The 26,352-nt window shown below is 42.5% G+C and overlaps 1 long non-coding RNA gene across 3 annotated transcripts in view; it reads left to right on the top strand.

Annotated features, from left to right (window-relative positions):
* The first annotated feature begins 3,190 nt into the window (after nt 1–3,190).
* LOC119167846 (uncharacterized) overlaps nt 3,191–26,352 on the top strand; it is a 77,908-nt gene continuing 54,746 nt past the window's right edge. The window contains exon 1 of one of the 3 annotated variants that reach the window (XR_012888501.1): nt 3,191–3,458. This is a non-coding gene — a long non-coding RNA (uncharacterized LOC119167846). The remainder of the gene's footprint in view (nt 3,459–26,352) is intronic. The other 2 variants (XR_012888500.1, XR_005109319.2) reach the window with 2 other exon arrangements.

Raw genomic sequence — 26,352 nt, 5'->3', positions numbered from 1 at the left:
TATTGAGCACCATGAATAGTAACATTGCAGATAATAGCTGTGCTTAATAATGCTTTAAAACTCAAAAAAGACATAAATTGTCAACTGTGTCCAGGTAATTACAAATAAAAAGAAGAAACGGAAAGCGAATTCATGTTGTTATAGGTGTCACACAAGAGCACAATAATGTGTGCAAGCACCAGAGCAAATGGTCAACAAACATTCGCAGTTTTTGTTTATTTTTCGGACCAAATAAATATTATGAACTTCAAATTGAATTACAATCACGTGTTTCTGAAAAATCTAATCATTAACACAATTGAAGCCACAATTTTCTTTCAATTACATTTTAAATATTAGGCGCCAAAAATCAATGTTTGCACAGAAAGTTCACATGCAGAACATTTCCTGGATTTAAATAGGAAATGGGCACGCGTGTAGTATGCGTATGATATATTCTCCTCTAATACGTCAAAATCCGCGAGACATGCTATTTCAAAAGTAATGTTTGTGGAATAGCGAGCATATGGTAGGGCTATTTACAGATTGACTGACCTTTGCAAAAACGGTATACTAATTACGATTTAATATTAACCAACGCTAGAACAATAACAACACACTTGTCACCTCACACTGGTGTCGAGGCCAAGCGTCGTGTTTCAACTGTAGCACAGTCGTGCGCGTACAGTAACGTCGTGAATGTTGCCGTCGCATGCACGATGTAGCACCTCTTTTCCTCATCACGTCAACTGCCGCAACGCTGAGAGCTACGCACACAGGTGACTGTCAGAAAAAAACGCGATCTTGTATAAGAGGCCATCTTGCACAGCGACCAATGAACAAAAGTGCATGTCTGAAGTTTTTGAAGCATTGCCGTTAACGCGACGTCAGCTTAGCGCAATCGGGGATGATTTCCGACGGGCGGCCACAACCTTTACGCAAACTTACGTTGGAATATTCAAGGAAGACGCGGCCACCACGAAAGAGACGAGCCGAGCCGGTCTTGGGTGCGATGCCGACTGCAAGAGCGCACTCCCACGGTTACCGAAAAAATTATAAAAAGCGGTGCTAGAGGGGTTCGCTTGAAGCGTGCGAAGGCGCTGGAAATAAAAGAGTCTTGTTGTGGTGTGAAATACTTCAAAGAGATGACGCTTGTCCAATATTTCACCATGGCAGCGTATATTTTATTCAAAATGTATAGGGTCCTATGTGGGGTCGCAAGAGGGTGCAATCGCTTTCTCCGCACAAGCCGAGGGGTGGTGCCACCATACCGGCACACAGAGTGGATTAAAGGCCCCTGTTTTCCTATTCGAGCTCCAATATTATTCTTGAAAAGAAGCCAGTTTTTTTCAGCTAAGCGACTGTATAAAAGGCAGTATCACATTGTAAAAAAAAAACACACGTTTCTCGTTGTTGGCGTCATATAGTCGACTTTATTATTATCTCTAATTTTCTTTTATTAAAATCTAGCAAGAGGTGGCTGGACAGCAAGATCTACTTTCAGCAGTTTGTGGACACTAAATTCGTTCTAATAGTGTATGTGGTCAATTGTTTCAGGGGCCGTTAAGAATGAGGCCTTGTGTATTCAAATCGTGGGTTAGGTGAGTAATAACGAGATCATGATTAAAGTCTGAAGCTAAGTTAATGAATTCACCTGAGTGCTTAGAAAAAGACAACTGTTTCCAGGTAATAAATGTTAGCTTAAAATCATCCAATCAAAAAATATGGGTGTACAGTGGCATACTTCGATGGCAGAACTAATGCTCTGGCGCAACTCGTCTAAGAAGTGATCATGACAATAGGCAGGACGATAACAGCTGCCGAGGAATACTTTTGTGAAATGAATTGTGCATCCAACCCAGATAATTTCATTTTGAAATGGGAAGCTATTGAGTGTGACGTTCTGAATCCTTTAATAACTAGAATAACCCAACCACCCCACCCTTTCTGTGTCGGCGATCGCATCGATACATGTTTTAGCTGTCAGAACTCGTAAAAATTTTACTGTCATTGACGTCAGCCTTACGTCACGTCCAAGTGAAGATAAAAATTTCGGAAGGGCTATCAGCGACGTAAGATCAGACCATGTCACGTTTGGACAGGATGTTTCTAGTATTAGTGATTGATACTCTTAGTGACAGTAAAATGCAAGACTTATGCAGTTGCTTCAACCTGAACGTTTGTACGTTTCTTTACACTATCTGCATTAGCATACACCCCACTCAGTGACAGCGCCGTAGACGTATGCGCTATGTGTATGATGCGCTGCTTGTCTACTAGAAGTTAAAATGGCTTATCTTGTGTATTCACTAATTCTGTTCGCGTTCTACGAGGCTTTCATGTTTCTAACAAACTCGCGTACTGAAAACTTTGTGCCCTTCATATTTCGTGCACGTGACAAGTATTGCTCCTTATCTTTGAAAAAAAGTAACCTCATCTACCCAATCTATGAATCCGTTTAAACTGTGTATCTGTGTAAACTTTCAGAACACAGCCTACTTGTTGTCCGTTCCAAATCTACGCAATCCTTATTAGCATCTTACAAACCGAAAAAAAGCAGACGTTGAAACGACGCATTCTGTTTTCGCTTCGTCACAGCAAGAAAACAGTGGCATGACGTGATCTGTAACTCAGGGCAGTGTGTCTGCAGGTGGAGCACGAGTAGGGGTAGCTGCCGAACACTTCGCCTCTTCAAGTGACACCACCTCTGCTCTTCCCGTGTGCAGCTGACGTCAGCTTTTTCAGACATATCGCGAATAGCAGGCTCTCTGCTGTCCCCAGCCGTAAGTATGCTGGCATGATCCTTTTCTAACTGTTGACACGCAGGTCACGGGATCGAATCCTAGCTGCGGTGGCTGCAATTTCGATGTAGGCTAAAATGCTGTAGGCCCGTGTGCTCATATTTGGGGGCACGTTAAAGAACCCCAGGTGGTCGAAATTTCTGGAGCCCTTACCTATGGCGTCACTCATATTCATATGGGGGCTTTCGGACAATAATCCCCACATATGAAATCAATGATCCTTTTCTCACGCATCTACATTTAGCCTAAGTTGATTCTACATTAGCCTAAGGTGAGCCTAAGTTGGGCTCGTCAGCTGTGCTACAGCGCACAGCAGTAATCCACTTACCTTTGACATGCATGCAGGTTTTCGCGCTTGCGATCTCGCGCATACTGTCGCCTGCATTATCAACAGTTATCACCGAGAGTGCGTCGACAGGCCGGTCCCAGAGAAATGGCTGTGAAGCGCGGCCCTTGTACCTAGCAACGCCCCTTTCCCGACTGGAATCGAGCACTTCACTCGTCCAGAGGGCGCTAATTTTGCAACACTTGGTCTTCACTTCACCGTGGGAGGCTGCATCGCCTGGAACATCACCTTTTTCATCGCCTATAGAAGAGCTGCGATCAACAGTGGCACTGTGTGGGCTTGTCAGCTGTGCTACAGCGCAGAGCAGTAATCCACTTGCCTTTGCCATGCAGGTTAGTAAAGCATATGCTCTGTTCTCGAAATAATCGAGCAACTACTTTTTAATACAACTTCTGAGCCCATAGTGCTGCTTTTTTATTGTTGTCGAGTGTATAGATGTCATTCGATCCTTACTCATGCAGTCGGGTGATGTTGAGTTAAACCCGGGTCCTAACTCGGCTGCTATACGTGAAGAATTGCATATAAATGTCAGCTGGTCAGTGAAAACTAATTTCATATGTAAATAAGCTGAAGAATCAGCTTCTTACAACAAATCAAGCCATCACCCACCTGAGCCTGTGCATGAATGACGTTGAAAAACATTGCCAGGGTCTGGCCCCACTTCACGCGGAAATCGAAAACATTAAGTGCGACACTACCCAGACGACTCACGAAGTTTTTGAACTCGACACACGCCTTGACGATGCTGAAAATTGGTCACGACGGAACAACTTGGTATTTTATGGCCTGCCCGAGCCTAGCTATTCAGAGAGTTGCACCCAAACGAAACAACTGGTCATAGAACACTGTCGTGACCATCTTGACCTTACATTAGATCCGAAAGAACTTGAAAGGGTTCATCGTCTAGGCCGCCAGTCTACAGAGCGTGGTCGCCCTATTATTGTTAAGTGTAGCTTCTACAAGACAAAAGAAGCTGTTCTTTTTCATGCGCGCAAATTAAAAGAAACGAATTACAGCATTGCACAAGACTTCTCCTGCTCTGTAAAAAATGCTCGTTAGCATTTGGTGGCTTTTGCCAAAACGAAATTCGCTCATTTTTTCCTGCCTTACGAGACCATCTCTATTGGCTCAAAGAAACATTTTTATGATGAAGTTTCGCAATCTGTCAAAGAATGCCAGTAGATATCTGCACGCTGTAAAAAAAATAAAAACTCCCCATAAAGTTTCTCGGGCTAACCTTGCATTCTGTAATGTTTACTAATATTCGTAGTTTTTCGTCGATGCCTCAACTTGAGTCAAACGTTCTATTATCTTCTACCAGCAATGTCCTTATACTAACGGAAACGTGGCTACATAGCAATATCAGTGATGCTGAAGTTCTAGCCGATATGCCTAACTTTAATTGCTATCGCAAGAATCGCCAAGATGGACGTGGGGGATAAGTCTTTGTGTCAATGAATCAGCAGCTATCATCTTCAACGTTTCACACTGATACAGATATTGAAATGTTATGGGTTATCATCCGTGCGGTACCGCGAACCGTACTTTTAGGCGTTTGCTATCGGCCACCCCAAAGTAACCCCGACTTCCCCTCTAAACTAACTGAACAGTTTTCTAAGCACCCTTACAAAAGTGCATCCGAACGCAAACGTCGTTCTGTTCGAGGATTTTAATTGTCCTCGCATCGACTAGCAAAACTACAGAACTTCAACTAGTAGCCCAGAAACATCTAACTTTATTGACGTATGCCTCAACTTTGACCTCTCGCAGTTGATAACTGAACCAACTCGTGTCGCACAGGGCTCAACAAACATCCTAGATTTTATATTAACTAACAATCCAGACCGTATCACAAGTATCGCACATCTAGGGGAAATATGCGATCACAAAGTTATTGATGCAACTTTCCATTTTGCCGCGCTAGTACAAGAATCTTACAAAAAAAAAACAATTCGACTTTATGATAAGGCCAATTACGACGCTATTAACAGTGAGCTAACCAGTTTTTTTCTGTATTTGAGACGGGCTTCTGTAATCGTCCAGTGCACGAAAATTGGCTACTTTTCAAGAACAAAGTACTAGAACTACTTGATAAGCATATACCTGTATGTAGCTTCCGCGCTACGATAAACAAACCATGGATTAAGAAATTACTAAAGAGGTTAGAAAATTTAAAAAAAAGATTCTTTCAAGCTGCCAAAGAGAAAAACAACCCATTGATGTGGGATAAGTACTACCTAGCGGAAATCGAATGCCTAAATGCAATACAGAAGTTTTTTTCAGAACGACCTTCCTGGTATGATAACACGAAACCCGAAACAATTTCGGCATGTAATTAACCAAGAACACAAAGACATGATAACACTAGCCAATGAAAACATTGAAGTCATAGGCAACGCAGAATATGCGGACGCATTCAACACCGCCTTCGCAAGTGTATTTACTAATAATCATGCCGTGCCTCAACCCGTATTAAAATATGCGCGTATTCCTAGTGAACTTCTGGTGCCTGACATTGTATTTTGAATTGATGACATAACATCTCGTATATAATATCTGCAGATTACATCATCATCTGGTTTTGATGAAATCACTTCAAAGTTTTTGCTAAATGCCAAGAATATTTCTGCTGCTTATCTATGTCTTTTGTTTTCCCAGTTCTTTCAACAGGCCACTTACCCGATAAATGGAAAGTGGGAAAGGTCGTTCACATTCATATATCTCGCAGTAAGCAGTCACCATTGAATTATCATCCAATATCATTAACAATCCTACCATGCAAAATCATCGAGCATGTCCTTTAATCAGAGATCATGGCCTTTCTAGATTCAACCTACTTCTTTCATTGTTCCCAACATGGTTTCCGTAAAGGTTTCTCCTGTGAAACTCAGCTCAATAACTTCCTTCATGATGTACACCTAAACCTAAATTGTAATCAACAAACAGGCTCCATCTTTTTAGACTTCGCGAAAGCGTGTGATAGTTTCACATCAGCTTCTTCTTTTTAAAGTTTCTGTCTTAAACTATAAACCCAGTGTTTTTAATCCGTTTGAAGCCTTTCTAAAAGACCGTTCGCAATCGGTTTTTGTTAATGAGCACATTTCTAACCCTCTTCCAGTAACGTCCGGTGTCCCTCACGGACCTCGGCCCTTCATTGTTCTTGATCTATATTAACGACTTACCTTTGCACGTTTCATGTCGCAGTCGTATGTTCGCCGATGATTGCGTCATTTATCGTACCATTACTAACTCATCTGAGCAGCAATCACTTCAAGATGACCTTAACTCTATTCAAGCATGGTGTGATCCGTGGCTCATGACACTTAACCCAACAAAATGCAGATCATTGTCCTTCTCGCATCTCAAAGCCCCTTAACTTTCGCTTGCACAATCAGTAACGTCGCCTTGGACGCAGTGCATTCCTACAAGTGCCTAGGTGTAACATGATCTGTCACATGATCTAACGTGGGGTGGACATGTCATGAACGTAATCAGAAGTGCTAACAAATTGCTCGGATTTCTAAAACGGCATTTACGTTATGCTCCTAAACATTTCAAACTGCTAGCCTACAAATCCATCTTCAGATGAAAATTTGAGTTCGCAGCTGCTATTTGAAGCCCACCTCAGGCATATCTAGCAAATTCACTTGAGGCTTTACAGAACCGTGCAGTACGACTTATTCATTCTTCATATTCGTGTCATGTCAGTGTGTCATCAATGACAGAAGAATCATTCGTATCAACGCTTGCACTTCGTCACCACATTGCTACATTAGCCCTATTTCACAAGTTCTAATACAGCTCCCGTGACTGGCCAGACTTTATCACCCTTCCAGCCCACACATCTCACCGCACTGGTCATACCTTGCAAGTCGCCAGACCACGCAGCCGCACCACGATATTCTCTACCTCTTTCGTCCTACGTGCATTTGCTGAGTGGAACGACCATTCCCACAGCACTGCCGCCCCTACCTGCCCGAGTTTATTCCTGCAAAGTATAACCCATCACCTGTCACGCAATTAATATAAGTGGTTGATTGCACAATAATATATATATATATATATATTCACCCCTCATGTAACACCCCCAAGTGGGGTCTTTAAGGAAATGAAATTCATTTTGTCGAGCACTGTACCAAAGCAGTTACCAAAGCAGCGTATCCATGTTTGAGTTCACGTAGAGTTTTCAGTGGCTGAGTGAATGCGTACAGCCTCCGCCTGCGACATAGAGCCAGGGTTTTCTGAACGCAGCCAGCAAGCAATAAGAAAAGGTCGGGTCAGTTCAACAGACACAAGACAGGCCAGGTGTCTGGTTTTTTAAGAGATGGGAGAACTCTGGTGGGCACGGCACCGCAAAAAGCTAGTAATTGCTCTTGTTTGATGCTAGCAGCATAACTGAGGTAACTTAGATGCGAAATCATGGGCCGTAACAGCGGCATTCTCGATGTGATGTCGAGGCCCAAGTGGGAGGCGTCAGGCTGACATTGATCTTCCGCGGCGCGCATTCCTACCGCCGCTGCAAAGTAACATATGATGGCGTTAGAGGTGGTTCTATGAGGTGTACTGAATCGACTGTGAGTCTTCACGAGAACATCAGGCCGAAATATGGAGACTATGTGGCTGCAGTAACACTGTTGAAGACATTGGCTTCCAGTTGAAGTGGATGGTTCCAGTCGCGCCTGGCCGTAATTATGGCGCCAAACGCTCGTGATAAGATGATGAAACAGCAGTAAAGCTGGAAACAGCCGAGAACATTAGAACAGAACGGTATTTCATGGTGAACAGAGTGAGAGCAGTAATAATATTATTTGGGATTTTTCATCCCAAGACCCCAATATGATTATGAGAGACGCCGTAGTGGAAGGCTCCGAAAATTTTGAGCAGCTGTTCTTTAAGGTACACTGACATCGCACAGTAAACGGGCCAATTTACCTTGTTGGAATGCGAGCGCCATGGCCCTGATGGAACACCCGACATTTTGGTCAGCAACCTAGAGCAACTGTTCCACCGAGGTGGGCGAACATAATGAGACAAAAAATGCGAACGCATATTCCGTGCGAACAGTGGTACGGAAATCATTGCGCCAATATTCGGATTTTATACGTGTCACGAATGATAGCAGATGACGCTCGTTGTTTGTTTCGTGCCTTCGCGTGAAGAAGACAAAGAAAATTGGCGCCGAGCTCGCACTCGCTCGATGAGCCTCCAAAAATGAAGAAAGGGGTCTGGGAATTCCTTTCTATTCTCAAATGTGTGTGGAGGTCATTTTTTGTTGAAATAGAAGATAAACGAAAGAGTTTTTGTCACCGTTAGTTGGCGACGGCTACCCCTTTCCGGATGTCATCCTTAGGCCACCTTAGAGCCCAATATATCCAATGGCCACAACGGCACGTCACATTTGGCTCCCAATGGCTCGTGGTGAACTAAGATGTTTGCATCTTCTATGTGAGGACGTCGCTCTCTACGTGCTCTTTTAGCTCAACTACTGACTTCAAGACAGCGTCGGCTCCGTGAACTCGAGTTGGCGACGGCCCCGTGTTACATTGACCTGTTAGAGCAGCTGAATGACGCCGCCTGTGTTGAAGCCTACAGGTTAGCCGTAAACGAAGCTGATGCTCTAAAAACCAAGGTGGAGTAGCTCCGACGGGAATTGCAGGAACTGAAACTGATGCTCCTCAAGAGCCACGCCACCGCTATAGAAGACGACGCACCAAAACCACCTACTGACTCGCAGCTGAAGGCAAGTCCCGAATTTTTTTGCAACCTACTTGCTCCCCTAGTAGAACTCGTCGATCGTTTAGTGTTAAAAACGCATGAAGATGCTGACGCCGAATCAAGCACGAGGGCAGAGGAGAGCAGTGCGTTGATGAATTTCAGACGCTGCTCGAGAAACCAACAGAGACAAGCCAGAAGTGATACTCTCGTGTAGAAGTGATGATAAGAGTGAAGAAGCTCGTAACCTTTTTTAAAGTTTCGCGACGAGCTGCCTACCGCATATTGAGAAAGATCTCAACGCCTGGTTTCACCAAGTTTACTGTTGGTTTAAACCTTCAGCGTTCTTGATCAAGTTGCCATGCCATTCCCAGTAAACGCTTTTACATGGTTACGTCAACACATAAAGGTGGCTGTATCAGTACATGCACCGATATGAAGACAGCGTTCTTCCGACATTATATTGTGGGCTGCGATACAACCTCTAAGCAGCGAATGTCCGGCACAACGCAAAGCATAGGCGAGTCTTGTACAGACTTGGCATACGGAAAGCTCGACCTGATGAAGCAATGCAATTATCCCGTACTACAACAGGAAAAGTCCCAAGTTATCATTAGTACACTGTCGTCCAAGACAAAAAAGCACGTTTTTGATAAGGCATTTAACCGGCTAGAGGATATGACAAGTTCCTTTTCTACGTTTTGAGCAGATCAGGAATTTTGAGGAACGCATGGAAGTTTTGGCCGTGGAAGAACGCGGAACGTCATTCACAGTGCCGAATGCCGTGTTAACGCAAAGCGTGTGCCTCGGAAGCCTATGCACCATCGTCCACTCACAGACACCATAAAGTCTAGCGGATCAAATGATGTGGTAGCTCAGAAAAGTATGCCAAAAGGAGGGGTTACAAAACCAAAGCCATCATCGTCGTGGCAACAGACTCATTCCACAAGGCATGTTCGTGAAAGTTTTCAAGGAAATGTGTGGATAATTCAAGATCTGTGCTTGAACTGCTCCAGAAGTGGCCATTTTATTGCGGAGTGTCATCTTCTGCTAAATGCAGAATTTTCGAAGTGGTAGGAAGATTTGAATCTTCCAACCCACACCAGCGGAGAAACGAACAGCTGGTGACACCAAGCTTGAAGAGCTCAAAAAGCTCAATCTACCATTAAATGTGTTATACAGCCGCCAAGAGCTTGAAGAGCTCAAAGAAGAATTGAACTATAAACGGTAGCGCGTTAACGACTTCAAAAAGCCAGGGAGCTTGCAGCCACGCACATCTTATTGGCCCAAGGAAAACAGAAGCGGCACTTAAACAAGCACCACAAGGACGATGTGTTTGAAACAGACCAACTGGTGCTCCTCAAGGCTCCAACTTCTGATGTGAAAACAACTACATCGTACACCCGTCCTAACATGTAGTGAACAAACTGTCATTCGTGATCTAGGAGATCGAACTCGCGGGCAACATCGAAAGTGACGTTATGCACGTCAAAAAATGAGGACTATATCTGAGCCCCAGTGCTCATATGAAGCAACCTAATGCTTCGTTGTAAGGTGTACATGGGTGCCGTGCAGTGTAAATAGTTCTTGGTGCTCGTATATAGTTTTGTGTGGCTGAAAGTGCACAGACAATGTTTCTATAACTTTTCTAAGTAGTTACAGATGGTACTGTTTAAGTGAGTTATGTCTGCTTCTCTTCTATTTTAGCGTCTTGCATATATATTCGGGGCGACTATACTCGGTGACAACTTTCTGTGGCAGCACAGCCAAAGCTGCGTGGGCGGAGCTTCTGAACAAGTGTTACTACGCGAAGTAGTTCGTTTTCGTGCGGTTTCCGTTTTGGTTTAGCAAGCGCAACCAATATGTACTTTTCCGCACGACCACCATGCAATGAATCATACATTTATTAAAAAGGAAATAAATAAATGTTATATTTTAAGAGAAAGAACACGAAGCCTCTTTGAAGCGTTGAGATTTATCTAAAAAAAGAAGCATACAGCCGAGCAGGCGCTGGGCGACTAGAACAAAGCAAAGCCAACAAATAATTTTCTCAATTTCAGTGCATACCTTGTTGGCATCATCGTTTTACTACTTTTAGAGACGCAAAAACTTTCTGGGACTCGCTTTCTGGATTTCGCTCCGACCGGTTGTGCCCCCGCGATCTCCAACGACAGCGTAGCTCTGGCCGACTGGCTCCCCCTACGCCATCTCCTGCCGCCGACATCAGCTCTCGCTGAGTGGTGCCCCGTCCTCGGACTCCTGCGACCGTGTCCACCTTTCCTATCTCCTCCTTACTTCCGTCGTTCTCTGTAGTTCGCTGTCCCTGCACCTCGCTCTCTTCCTATTCTCTCTATCTATTTACCTTTTAATCATATCCTTTTTATTTCTCCTTACCCCCATCCCTCGTGAGCTACTGTTGAGGTGTCGCACTCTGACACAGACAGTTACGGGGCTCACTCTTCTTTTCTCTTTAAGAATCACACAAGAATCGCATACGAAAACCTTGTGGAGGTGCTCGAGTTATTTTTTAGGAGACGCGGAGGCAACAATAGGAAGCAGAAATCTTGGCATCGATCGGTCATGAGCGGGCGTCTGACGTTCGTGAGTCCGAGTGGGGGAAACGCAATCTTTACACGACCAAGAACGGTGTTTTCACACAGTCAACTGGGCAATATAAATGAACGCGTCTGTCACACAGGCAAACCGCAAGGAACGACTCCCTCTGTAGACGCCGACGGGAGCGGTGTTACGGTACGCGATATCCAGCGTTATTGTGTCAACATTATTAGGCAGATAGAACCTCAACTACATACGCAACGCAATTCAAGAAAAGGGTAACTGGTTTTACGTGCTGTTTCCAATCACTTTCTTCCAAGCAGCTGGTGTCGCTCAAGTTATAGCGATTAGATTCTAACTTCGCCTGATAGTATTACTCGCACACACCTTCTCGGTGACTGCATGTACGGGAAACAAAATATTTCACGACGCACCCTGCTTTCATTTCTTCCTGCTCAGTGAATACACATCACCTAACGAACAAGCACCCATGCTTGCTCACAAGCTTCGATGTGAACTTGCTTCAACCAAGTGACGCCATTGTTGTTTACCGGTGCAGAGAAACGTAAAATTCCACAAGAGAACCAGGAAACTAGGAACAGCAAAGAACGAAAAACTTCCACTGGGGAGGTTTACTAATAATAGTGCAAACAATCTTGAACATGAAGTTCCACTTGTGAAGTTTCCTAATATTATTACCAACAATCTTGAACATAATATTTACATATTTTCTTTTTATCTTTTTATTAGGCTACGCTGTATAAAAATACGCAGCATATCCATGAGGTAAATGATGACGACTGGGCGAAGCGGACGGATGGCCAGACGGAAAGACGGGAGGACGGACGCACGAGAGGACGAACGCACGAGAGGACGGACTCGCAGACGAGTGGACGAAAGCATGGACGGATGCATGAACGAACGCAGGAACGGACTTCAGGACAGACAGACGCATGAATCGACGCACGAGAAAACGGGCAGATGGTCTCACGGGTGGACAGATGGGTGGACGCATGGACGGATGCATGAACGGACACAAGGGCATGAACGAATGGACGCACGGTGAACGAATGAACGCACAGACGGATGAACGGACGCATGGACGAACGCAGGAATGGACGCACGGAAGGGCGGATAGATAGACGCATGGATGGACGGACACACAGACGTATGCATGAATGGACGAACGCACGACCGGATGGTTAGACGGATGCACGGATGAATTGAAGCAAGAACGAATGGACGGACGGAAGCGCAGACGGACTGATGTGCGCTTCGCCCCACTCATTATCTTCAATTCCATGGGTATGCTGTGATTTTCATTATTTATCATACTACAAGTAACGTCCTCTAGTATTGTACTATTTGCATTTTTCAGCGTATATGTGCTTCGTTACATGTACAAATACCGCGCTCTACGGTTGGTTCAAGAACTAGCGAGAGGTCACTACGTATATACGATTACGAGGGCATGCTCAGACCACGCCTTAAGATGCTTCGCCCCTAAAAGTTGGCGTTCATGGACTAAATGCAGAAGCGTAGTAGGAAAGGGCGCGCTTGGACTTTGCATCCATGGCTGTGTGGCCAAAGAAAATTGTCGCCAAGCTTAAAACCTGGGCACGTCCCGAGCGCTAGCAGATGACGCTCGTCGTTTGTTTCACACCTTCGTGGGAAGAAGACAAAGAATATGGGAGCCAAGCTCGCGTGCACTCGAGGAGCCTCGAAAAACAAAGAAAAGGGCCTGCCAGTTCCTTCCTCCTCTCGAATGTGTGTGTGTACGTCATTCTTAGGCCACCTCGGAACGCAGTATATCTGGTAGTCGCAACGGCTCGTCATACCACGAATGTTTTTCTCTTTCTTTCGTTCATTGCGAAGCCTTTCTCAGTAAACTGCGGCGAATTTAAGCGTATCTAGCTATCTATCTATTGATAGATATGGGGAGTTTAACGTCCCAAAACCACCATACGTTTATGATAAATACCGTAGGGGAGGGCTCCGGAAATGTCGACCACCTGAGGTTCTTTAAAGTGTACCCAAATCTGAGCACACGGCCCTACAACATTTACGCCTCCATCAGAAATACAGCCGCCGCAGGCGGGAATCAATCCCGCGACTAGCTGGTCAGCAGCCGAGTACTTTATCCACTAGACCATCGCAGCGGGGCTATCTATTTACCTAGCCGCCTTCGACTTTCACCTCTTCTAGCCGTTCCAATAGTGGTATCGGTACTAAAATATATGTGTCATAACATGACTGTACGACGAGCATAAAGGATAGTTTGTCCTAACATGAAAATTTCGACATGTAGGTAGTGACTGACACAGTTTATATTTTGTGGCTTTGCTGCTCTTGCGATGGTTTCGTTCACATGACGTATAGCAAAACTGGTATCGTAGGACATGACTGCATAGGAAACACAAATGACAGACCCTAACCTGCAAATCACGACATGCATGTCCTGTAGGTCATGACCAGACGCCACCCTCATGGTGCGCTCGCGGTCGTTGCGCTATTTTCAGATACACCAAATTTGGCACCACGGAACGTGAATGAATGAAGAAGGTATGAGACTGGGTCGAACATGATAATCATTATATGCGTGTCATGTAAGAACACGACTACATGCCACGCTCATAATGCGTTTGCGGCCGTTTCGCTAGCTCCATATGTACCAATTTGTATCGCGGGAAGCGAATGAACGACAAAGGTAAATGACACGTCTAAACATTATAATAATGACATGGAAGTGATGCATGGCATAATTTACATCTGCCTCGTAACGTAGTGCTGATTTTAAAGTGACATATCAATCTTCCTCAATCAGGCTTCACATATCGATTCTTACTGTATGTGTGTCACACACTTCGGGTGAGGCTCCACCCATCCAACATCGACGTGCGGCAGACTCGCAGACTTCCACTTTACGCTTAGGCCTGCGATGCCTAAAAGGTCTTGAAGAGGTAGATTTATTTGCAGATCGGTCGACCCGTGCGGGGTAGCACGTATGGTGATGTATGGGCCTGACCGACGTACTCATAGAGCAGACACGGATTTTTCAAACAATTCAAACAAGCATTTATCTAAAAGCAGGACAATGGCAAGTTGTGAAGAAAAATTAACCTAAGAGGAAACAACAAAAATTCACGCGATTGCGAAAGAACAGCTCCTAAACCAACAATGCTCTTAAAGGACACTACAACAGGTACAGACTAAACACAAGTCAGCGGAATGTTAATAAAACAACATGATGACACTAAAGGAGACAGAAATAAAATTACGAGAAAAAGTTTCTTCTCATGTTTCTGAACTTCTACGTTTGACGCAGCGCACACAGCTATACAATTATTGCAAAGCTGCGTATAAAAAAACAGTTAAAAAAACAGAATAAAAATGCCAGGCCTGCGCAGTTGGCGCAGCACAGTCAGAGCGAAAGCTAGAAGAGCGGCCTTTCAGAGCCTTTTTTCAAAACACTCATTGCGTAACTACTGCAAGCTCACTTGATTGGTACCCACTAGAGCATCAATAATAAGCTTTTGTGTAGTAGGCTGGCACTGCTATGCTATTTTTCATCATTCTTCTGAAAAGCGTGGTGTCCTCTAAACACTTGCAAGAATTTTTTGCCAATTGTCCATGCAGTGACTGACGACACTGAGGAATTAAATCTGAAGTGGGTATGCGCCTTATTATGGAAACAAGATCAAGATATTTTGAGGGGTTGGAGTATTGGACAGCCCACTCATTACGCTATTCGCATTGTGCGATGACTGGTTGTTTTGTTTTCGCTGTTGTAAAACTGTTTATAAGTCGTAATAGTGCGATTGCTTTCCCGACATCAAGCCTGCCTAAAGCAAGTTTGACAACAACTCACAAGCACCGGTATAGCTTAAATCAAGTTTACGCCAGACATTTACTCGAGAGGATTCTTGGTCACTAATTCTAGTGAAGTTATGTGAGAATTTGAAACTTATTACAATGAATTCTTAAGCGCCTCTTCTGAAAACGACAATGAAGATCGGGTGACGCAGTTTTTGTCATTTGTGACTCCTCTAACTGCCAACGAATGTGAATCTATTACTGGACCATTCACTATACAAGAAATAGAACTTTCCGTAGAACAGTTCCGATTATCAAAAACGCCAGGACCTGGTGGAATATCTGGTGAGTTTCACAAAGCACTTAAATCCGTACTGTGCCCTGCACTGCTCTACAATTTTACGCTGAGTTTGAATCTGGAGACGCTTCCTCGCTCTTTTACTAAAAGCCACACTGTTTTAATTCTAAAATGCTCAGATAGAAACTTCGTCAAGTTGATTGCTACAGACCGAATAGATTGTGCAACGTTGATTACAAACATTTGGAAAGGTACTTTCAAACAGGCTTCGATTTGCATTGTCAATACTCATTGGTGCTGGTCAGACGTGTGGTCTAAAATGTTGCTAAATACAAAATATTATACACATTGCTCGCACAGTATTGGAACATTGTTCACACTCATATTAATAACTGGCAATACTAGAAGTAGACCTAGCGAAAGCCTTTGATTGGGTTCGCCATTCTTTTGTGTTTTCTCTTCTCAAGCTTGCCAACGTTGGCTCTGCTATACTTGAAGGTGTAAAGCTGTGCTGCAATGAATGTTCAACCCATTTAATTGTTAATGGCTGTGTTTCGAAACTAGTGTTTCTTAACTCGTCTCTGAAACCGGGCTGTCCGTTGTCGACAATGCTTTTTGCATTATTTGGAGCCACTGTGCTTGAGTGTAATTCGATCTAGTCACGTCCGCGGTTTCAGTGCTTGTGGGAATGAGGCAAAGGTATTGGCGTATGCGGATGACCTGGCGTTCTTTTGCGCAGATCTTTCTAGTAAAAAATGGTGGAGTCAACAATCGGAGAATTCGGAAAACTTTCAGCGGCACGAATGAACTTTGCTAAAATCTTGGGTTTGTGTTTTGGCCCATGTGCATAAAAACCAACCACTTTTCAGGATATAAATTTGTATTCTGTTCCCCCAAAACACCTAGGGGTTCTGTTCGATGCATATCGATCAGGTTAAAATTATTGAAAAAAATGTGTACCCATCCTAAAGAGCTATGCCCAGATACTTATTCCTTAAAACCTCTTCATCTTTGGCAGAGCTAAAGCATGCATTTTTTTTGCTACAAATATATTCTACGTTCTGCAAATGATTTGTTGTTCGAGGGTTCACAAACGGAAATTTAACCGTATATTTGCTACATTTATTTGGTCATAAACCTGGGAACCGATGAGGCGAGATAATGTTTTTAGACCAGTCTGTTCAGGTGGTCTTGGGTTGGTACACCTGTTTATCAGACAACTGGTGTGGCGCTTTTTCTATTTTCGTGACTGCGCTGAGCCACTGCTTCAAACATTCTTACAAGTGAATTTCTCATAAGTTTTTCCAAATTTAGTGGTATCTACTAATGTTGCATTGCCTCCCTATTGCAAGGGATTATGCGTGAAGTATTCGAATCAGTGCGTTTACTGATGCTTCAATGAGTACGTGTTCACAAGAAAATACCTATATTGTTTTGGATGCGCTTTTTCCGGCTGCACTTGACCGCTACTATATATCGAATTTTCTGGTCATGACGCGCTATTGCGTTTAACGAAAACGTCTATTTCACCAATAACCAAGACTATTTTTCATAAAATGCATAGAGAAACAATACCTGTAAAAACCTGGTTAAACACCGAAGGCATATTTGTATCCCCAATCAACTGCCGCCTCTGTCAAGTTCAAGAAACATTCTAACACTGCTTTATTAGTTGAGAGGATGCCATACTTTTCTGGGACGTCCTGCAGAGGGCTTTGAAATAGAGAACATCTGGATTTCAATTCTCATAGCGTCCGTTATCATGTACTACCTAAATGCAACAAAATGCCAGTTGACATGCTGTTGTTAATGGGCATGCATTGTTTGTGGAAAACTCGCATGTTGGACAGGCAGTGGAACCAATGGTGTCTTCGAGAAGCCACTTCGTGCAAATGACTGTGTGGCTAAGAGACTTTTGTGACCAAGTGCAATTTTAGCCGGACTGGTATGCTGAAATAATGAAGTGTGCTACTCAAATACCCCTTTATAATGGTGTTCTACGAGATGTACTTTGTAACATGCATTCACTCATTCACTGTTTATTCAGACAAAAGCAAAGATTGCCTTGGTTGAAGGGACTAAAGGCAGATTACCTCTGCCTGAGTAAGGTCCCTCCACCCATACATTTGCTCAAGTAAATTGGAGCAAAGGATTCAAATTTTATTCTGCTTTTGATTGAGGGGACACAAAATTCAAATTCAACAAGTATAACAGATGTCGACACATACGTTTTAAAATAGCCCATTACAGTCATCACCAATTTACAGTACCAATACAAAAATACAAAGAAAAATGCAACAAGGAGGAATTTTTGACAGAATTACTAAGTACCATAGAAAAATACATTTGAAGAGAAAGAAATTGAGCAATTTTCATCTAATATGGAAAAGCACGAACCACACAAAAGAAATATTTATAATAAATAATATAATTAGGGCTCCTTACAAGGAAAGAAGTACATCATAACTTTTTTTTTCACACTGTTTTTAGTGCTATGTTCTTTCAAAAGTTCACGGACATAGCTGTTTTCGTGGAGTAGATAAGGTATTGGATATGATAAAGTTTGCTTACCATATGTTGTTCTGAAAAAAGGCAATCGAAAACTATCAAAGCGTAGTTCATAGGGAGCATCGCTTGGGTAGCAATGCTTCATATAAGTGCCAACGGTGCTTCCTATTTCAATAATGACATATAAGCTGAGTTTAAGATTGTATATTTGGTAGACAGTAAATATCTGAAGTTTTCCAAAAAATGGAGGAGTATGTTCTCTAGGTTGCAGATTTTCTGTGTAGCGTACAGACCTTTTTTGTAAAACTAACAGCCTGTCAAGATTGGTTTTTGAAGTTGTGCCCCCAATTAAAAGACAGTATTGTAGATGAGATTGAACCAAAGAATAATATAGCTGTTGTTTTAACCAGTTTGGAACTAGGGACCTAAGTTTATTTAAAACCGAAATTGATCGAGACTTATGGGCGTGTACTTTATTTATTTGAAGGGCCCAACTCAGGTGCTCATTAAGAAGTACTGCCTAAAATTTAAACAAAGGTACTCGTTGGATTTCATTATTTTCAAACCAGAGAGAAATCCTGTTCTCTTCACACTTGTTTTTGCTCTTAAATAAAATAAATTTAGTTTCACTAACATTCAACTGTAGTTGGTTTGAATCTAGCCAGTAAAAGAGTGAGACCAGGCAGTCATTCGCTTTCTTCTCAAGATCATTTAGGCAGCTGCCAGAGAAGAACAAACTTGTATCATCTGCATACACAACTGTAGAAGAAGCCACTGGCACAAGAACGATATCATTTATATAAATAATAAAAAATAGAGGTCCCAGTATAGAACCCTAAGGCACACCTAGTGTTACTGGTTTTAACTGGGAAATATACCAATGAACACATGTATATTGTAACCTGTCTGTTAAATAGCTACGTACTAACTCTGGAGCAATACCTCGAATGCCATAATACGGTAACGTTTGAACAGAATATCATGCTTAACCGAATCGAACGCCTTTTGAAAGTATAAAATTTTTCTAGGGTGAACTGCTTGCTGTCTATATTTTGAGCGATTTGTTCTTTAATGCCAAGTAATGCCCTTTATGTAGAGTTCTTTGCTCGAAAGCCGAATCGCCCACAGACAAGTAGTTGATGATCATCGAGAAACTTGGTTATCCTTGATTTTATTACGTTTTCCAACACTTTCGAGAATTAGGGTAACACCGATATCGGTCGGTAATTATTGAAATCATTGATAGGGCCTCCTTTATGTAAGATTGTTACCCTCGCAGTTTTCATACCAGCTGGGAAAATGCCTGTAAATAGCGCTCTGTTGCAGATACGTTGTAAAGGTGCCGCAAGTAAATTTGAACAAAAGTTATTTAAATGGCTTCGATTTCATCGTTACCGGCCGCAGTATTTTTATTTAGCCCCATAATAAATGAACAGATCTCCAATTCACTACATGACGATAGAAATAGAGAATTCATACAAGAGTAAGCTATGTATTTTCAACGTTTAATGGCTTGGCGGAAGAGGAATATGTACCATAGGTTAAGAAGTATGAATTGAATTTATTTGACAAAGCCTCTTTACTGTATGAGACACCATCAGTCGCAACGTGCTAGCAATGGTATCTTGTTCTTGACCAATTAGAGAACGTAATGTGCTCCAAACGTTTTAGGGTCATCGGAAACAGCAAGAAATCTGTTTTTATAATATTTAATCCTAGCTTTCTTCAGGTCAGAGTTTACCTTGTTTCTCACTTTCTTATACTCGTTAAGAAGTGCTAAATCTTTTAGATTAATAAATCGATGGTACAAGATATCTCCTGCTTTAATTCTCTGATGTAACTCTTTTGTTACCCGTGGTTTTCTACTTCTTTTGTGTATTTTCGCATAACGTTTAGGGAAATCTTCCTCGTTGCAACGCTTCACCTCTTTGAGAAATCTAGCGTATGAGATGCTCGGGTTTTCTTCCTCGAGAACATTTGACCAGTCGACAAGCTCGATCATTGAGCGAAAAGCAGAGAGGGATGTTTCATCTAACCTACGATAATGAACAGGAGCAGTACGAGTTCGGAATATTCTGTTTTTTTTTAGCAGGAAAGATGCAGAAAATGGGTAGGTGGTCACTCAGATTGCTCGCGAAAAGTCCAGAAATAATATTACTTTTATCAAAGTTAGTAACACACAAATCAATCAGGTTTTCACTTAATCCTGTAATACAAGTTGGCGAATATATTACATTTCCCCAGGAGTATGATTCTATCAAGTTTAATAATTGATCTTATTGTGGAGTGTTTCTCAATATATCAATGTTAAAATCACCAACAAGAACAATAGGCAACATTCTGTAGACACATATTCAAACAGGGAAGTAACATATTCAAAAAAAGTTTTAGTATCATATGAAAGGGGGCGGTAAACCGAAGCAATATTGTTCCCACGCTCTTAATAACAACGGATTCATAATTTGCCGTAACACCCGAAAATTCACCCCACACATCATAACTAATACCATCCTTAATATTCAAACAGGTTCCTCCACCTCTACGATCGGATCTATAAACACCTTCTGATCTATAACCAGAAAAGTGTACAACATCCTGATCATTCTGAAACCAAGTTTCCGTAAATTCCATGAGAGAGAAAAAGAGAGATAAAGATGCAAGGAAAGGCAGGGAGGTTAACAAGACGCACATCCGGTTCGCTACCCTGCAATGGGGAAGGGATGAAGGGGAGAAAAAAGATTGCAGAGAGATAAGAAGGTACACACAGTCACGAGAACACTCGGGGGAGCACACACAGTCTACAGGCAGTCGCTCAGGTTTGTTGACATTAAGTAAAGTAGGAGTGCTTTAGTAACTTTCAGCGCAACTGAGGCAGATTCCCAAGATCCTAGAATCTTCTGCACACAAAATGGTCTGGAAGTGAAAATAGTAGTCAAGCCACTCAAAAAATGAATCAATTTCTAGTTGTTTGTTCTTCAAGCTTATAATATTTACATGAAAAACAGACAAGATATCATCTCTACTGCTCAGATTATCTACTGAAAAATTGAACGAAGAAACATCGTGATACACAATCTTAGTGTGGTCAGCCATCGAAACAGAAATGCCATAAAGGAAAGCAAGAACGGAGAAGTTATCTACGCTCAAGCAATTTTATCAAGATCCGCTTCGCATTTGATGTGCAATGCACGCTGGCCAGAAGCTTTGCATTGTACATTTGTCGACTTGATCTTATGTATGTTGTACGCTATGTATATACGTACGCCAAATTTGTAGCAAATAGCATGTAAGAAAAAAAACTGTGTAGCTCAGTGGTAGAATACTGGGCTGGCACCCAGCGCATCCTGGTTTGAAGCCCCACTGTCAGATTGGTGCAAGTTTTTTTTCTAATTTTGCGCGATGTAGTTCCGGACACCGGTGGCGACGGCGGACAACATGCAACTGCACGTGACCAGAAAAGTGATCTCATAACAGCTCCCGCTGTGAAAAGTTCCATACGGACCAGGCAAGTTCTTGGTACACGTAGGGGAGTTGACGGAGTGCCGCTGACCATCTCGCCAGCTTAGTAGACGACGCGTGTGCCCGGTAATGCAGCCGTCTCAGTACGTTGCGCGGGCCATTCCATGCACGTCACCTACGCGAGCCTCGCGACACCAATGACCGCACTTTTTGCTGGTTGCACGCCAACTGCTGATTCCGAAGCAGTCAAAACTTTTTCAGTGCGTACGGGTGCTCCCGTACAATCTGGAAGTAATTTCTTTTGCCTCAAACACATGTGTGCTCTTTTCAATACAGGTGTAGGGAAGACGAGGAAGCGCTGTATTGGGTTGTTAGTCTCCAGATGTCGTCTTCCCAATACAAAGGCGCTCTCCTTGGACAATAGGTAGTGTGGGTGAGACGAAAATTGCAGTCATTTGTGACTATGGGGGATGTGCCAACTTTTTGTATCCAGATGAACAAGATGTAAATAAGTGGTTCAGTCGTGCTCCAGTAGTGCGTAGTAGGCGAAACACAAGCTGAACACGGACAAGAAACGCAACAAAAGAGTGATTTGGGGCAAAAGTTGCACAGAGGCACCCAGCGCGACTATCATAGGCCAAACTGTCATACACAGATTGCACTTTACTAGCTAGCGATAGTAACGTTGCATGGTATTTGAGCATTGGTAGGGCAGAGAGGAGCCGGTAAACTGCACTCAACGCTTTTTATTCGCAGACACTCGGCTCAAAAGGCACGTATTGAAGTGCCGCTGCGTGAGTTATACCTACGCGCCGCCGAGCGCCTATCCGTACTACCACGCAAAGGTGCTACCACCTATAGCCCGATATTGCTGCGAACACGAGGACGGGATTTAGTATGCCGTCGTCGTATGGTAAAATGATTCATGAATAGCATATTGAATGTGCGCCAAAGAAAGCTTGTCATCGTCTTGTTGTTCGAGTGCTTTGATGATAAAAACTGCAGTGCGTTTGGCGTACAGCGGGTGCCACCGCATACAAAATTATAAAATGTTGTGGCAAGCGCAAAAATGAAAGAGCCAGGAAACGGAAAATGACAGCAAGCCAGAAAGAGGTAGATAGAGTGAGGGCAGAAAGTTAAAAAAAAATGGAGAAATAACGAGAGGCAAAACAAAACGGAAATTGAGCAAAAGAAAGAACGAGAAGAGAAAAGAGAGAAAAAACTGAGGCGAAAGAAGGCTCCGCAATTATTTTAGGCTTGAATAGGTGGCCTGACTATTATCTTTCACTTCACACCATACTCTAGGCACCTTCTTTCAACACCGACTGATAATTTTTTCACTCCATTTATTAATTCTCAGAAATCTAGTTCTTTGAACTTTTTGTGCACTTGCAGCGAACATCGTCGGCAAGAGAAGGTGCTGTATCCTTGCCTGGGCGTCTTTTTTGTCACAGCTATCGTTTTTTTTATAAACAAGCATGGTAGCTGTGGATTACTTGTTGATCTAGGCTAACGTATTTAATAACGTTTCAAGTACTTCAGACGTAATGCCTCTAAGGCTGATATGATTCCTGCAGAGTTAAGTGCCTTTTCCTAGTTCATGAAAATTATCAACGTTCGTGGCACGCAGAACATTGCATGCGTCAATCGTAGAGCGAACTTTCCTGATACCAGCTTCCTTTCTCAATGGACGCAAGTATTTACCTCCCACGGATATTTTGTATAAAACTAAGTTCAGGCACATGGTTCAATATTCCTGCAAATCTTACATCCTTTTAGGGGTGAAGCTCATAAAGCTGTGGGTAGTCCCTCCTCCTTCTCCTCTTCCGTAGTATAGTAGTATAGTATGTAGCCACTTCTTGTAACTGAGTTGCTTAATAGTTGACACTGTTTGTAAATTTCTTTGTACATATCACAAGAGGGCGTAAGTGGTTTTCGTATAGTTGATTGACGCATGGACAGAGATGCAGATGAACGGATGGGTGGACAGACAGACAGACAGAGAGACAGACAGACAGACAGACAGACAGACAGACAGACAGACAGACAGACAGACAGACAGGCAGGCAGGCAGGCAGGCAGGCAGGCAGGCAGGCAGGCAGGCAGGCAGGAAGACAGACAGACAGACAGACAGGCGGGCGGGCGGGCGGGCGGGCGGACGGACAGACGGACGAACGGACAGACGGACGGACAGACGGACGGACAGACAGATGGACAGACAGACAGAATAATGGACAGATGGATAAACAGACATACAGACAAGTGGATGGACAGAAAAACTTACTGACAGATGGATGGACAGACATGCAGACACGCGGATGGAGAGACGAACATAAACAGATGAATGAATGGGCAGACAGACAGATAGACAGGTGAATGAACGGGCAGACAGACAGAAGAATGGCCAGACGGATGGACAGACAGAAGGACGGATGGACAGAGACAGACAGACCAACCAACAGATGCACGGACAGGTGGATAGAATAGAATAGTTTATTTCGGCCTTAGCTGCAAATATGTCCACGAGGCAAGGCAAAAGGAGACTCGTACGTCTCCTAACGAGGCCTTCACTCGAGACTCTCACGTCGAACAGACAGGAGCAAAACGAGAGATAATAAGTACAATGTTCCAGAAAAACAGGTAACCAGCAAAATAAATTAATCACAATGCTCATTGCACAGATTATACAAACATAAATGAACATAAAAAGACATTAGGACAAAAACTATTCAAAGTTTGCATTGTTTGCGTTTTATAATTATACAAAATACACAATTTTTTCGTTCATTACAAAACAATTGTATATATCAAGGAGGCAGGAACAGTTGCTTTGCTTGTTTTTGAAAACATTACATACTTGAGTTTTGAGTGGCCAATTCGACTAGGAATGGGTATGCATTCAACTATGAAATAACTTCAGAATCTATAGTTTTAATACCGTATTTAGTCCTCAGTTTGTATCCCGTTAATGAAATAGTGCAAAGTTCATATGTCACTTCTCTGTTTAGATATTTCTACGATCATATTTCAATTCGCGGAAAATCATTGTTTCCAAAGAAAAGTAATATAATTTTGAGAATGGTAACACGTTCAGATTTTTTGTACAAGGAGTCAGTTGGTAGGGAAAACCATTTTTAAGCTTCTTTTTTTTTTTTGTAAAAATGAAACGTGTATGGCATCAGTCTTCTAGCACGTACCCCAGACAAGGTGACAATATATTTATTGGGAATGAAGAAAAGCAAAATATAATTGTTTCCTGACGCGCAATGGCACTAAATATTTAGCCTGTATAACATACCAAGAGATATCGATAATTTAGCACGAACAAGGTTTATGTGTTCAGACCAGCTGAGGTCAAACCTAAAATTGACTCCCAAGAATCAGCAAGAGTTGACGGGTGTTAATATATTGTCATTGATACTCAATTTTACGTTATGAAGTAATAGTTTATGTTTGGTCGAAATAGTACGCACTGTGTTTTCGTTAAATTTAGGTTTATTTTGTTCATATAAAGCCAGGTATGAAGTTTGATTACCAGAAATTAGGACGCTGCTCTAATGACTTTAGATCTAGACCGGAAAAGAAGACGTTGGCGTCATCGTTGTAGAGAGCAGTGGAGGGAGTTAAATGAATGTTAGCAATGTCAATTATGTATAAAACAAAGAGAAAATGAGCCAAAATAGACCCAGAGGGATCCCGAAGTTTATGTTATCCAAGTCTGATTTCAATTCATGAAGCTGTGTATGTTGCATTCTACATTCGAGGTAGCTCTCTAATAATGTAAGGGCGAGTCCGTGGATATCTTATGTCCTAAGGTTTTGAAACAAGATTTGGTTTTTGATCAAACTGAACGCTTTTCTAAAGTCAAAGGAAATTCCTTCCGTAAAAGATTGCTGTTTGAAATTGCTGAGTATCTTTTCTTTCACTTGGAGTAGAGCAGATTCCACCAATTTTCTGGACTGAAAGCCGTACTAGTAATCGAGATAATATTTTAACATGAATAAAATGATACAATCGCTTATAAATATGATACTCGGCGATCTAAAAAAAAAAATAGGTAGTGCCGATATTGGTCGATAAGTATTGAGGTCATTTTTACCTCCACCTTTATGAATAACAGTAACACGTGCTACTTTTATTTGGTCAGGGAAGATGCCAGTCTTGAACATTCTGCAGATATAAGTTAATGAACCAGAAGTGTAGCAGATAGCAACTTTAATCGACGAAACACTGATTTCATCGTAACCGGGCGAGCACATGTCTTTCAGTGCGAACACAGTGCGAACGGGATGCTATCTTGGGGCCAAGAAAAGCACCTGATGTCAGAAAATACAGAATAAACTGATCTGCAAGCGTAGTGCCAGAGGTGGCTGTTACATTATAGTTTCGTTCGGTAGGTGTACGTGGTCGTTAGATTCCTCGAACCTTGCTAACAGCCCCCAAAGTCGTTTAGTGTTAGAATTAGCGGCAAAATTATATTTTGATAACATACATTTTTTTGCCTTTTCAAGTGTAAGCTTAATTTATCGCTGTACTTTTTAAACACGACAAAGTCTGCTTGATTCTTTGTTTTAGAAAACGAGTGAAATTGAAGTCTTTTTTAATGCATTTGAATAACGACGATGCGATCTACTCTTTTCATGCCTTATTATGCTTCCTAATCATAACACCTAGAAAAACATTATTATAGTTCTCATTGATTTTTTGAATAAATATAGCGTAGGCTTTTGATGGATCACAATCATGGTACAGTTCATCCAAGCTAGTTTCACTCTCTAAAGAACAGAAGTTTGTAACGCTAGTTGAGTTTATTATCCTACGCGTATAATTACTTTTTGATTGTTTTTCTTCAATGTGAAGAGAAAAAAAATGGCAAGTGG

Source organism: Rhipicephalus microplus, unplaced genomic scaffold (genome assembly GCF_043290135.1).
Source record: "Rhipicephalus microplus isolate Deutch F79 unplaced genomic scaffold, USDA_Rmic scaffold_12, whole genome shotgun sequence".
Lineage (NCBI taxonomy): Eukaryota > Metazoa > Arthropoda > Arachnida > Ixodida > Ixodidae > Rhipicephalus > Rhipicephalus microplus.
Note: the sequence above shows the minus strand (reverse complement) of the source record. Positions and strands in the feature narration are given on the sequence as shown.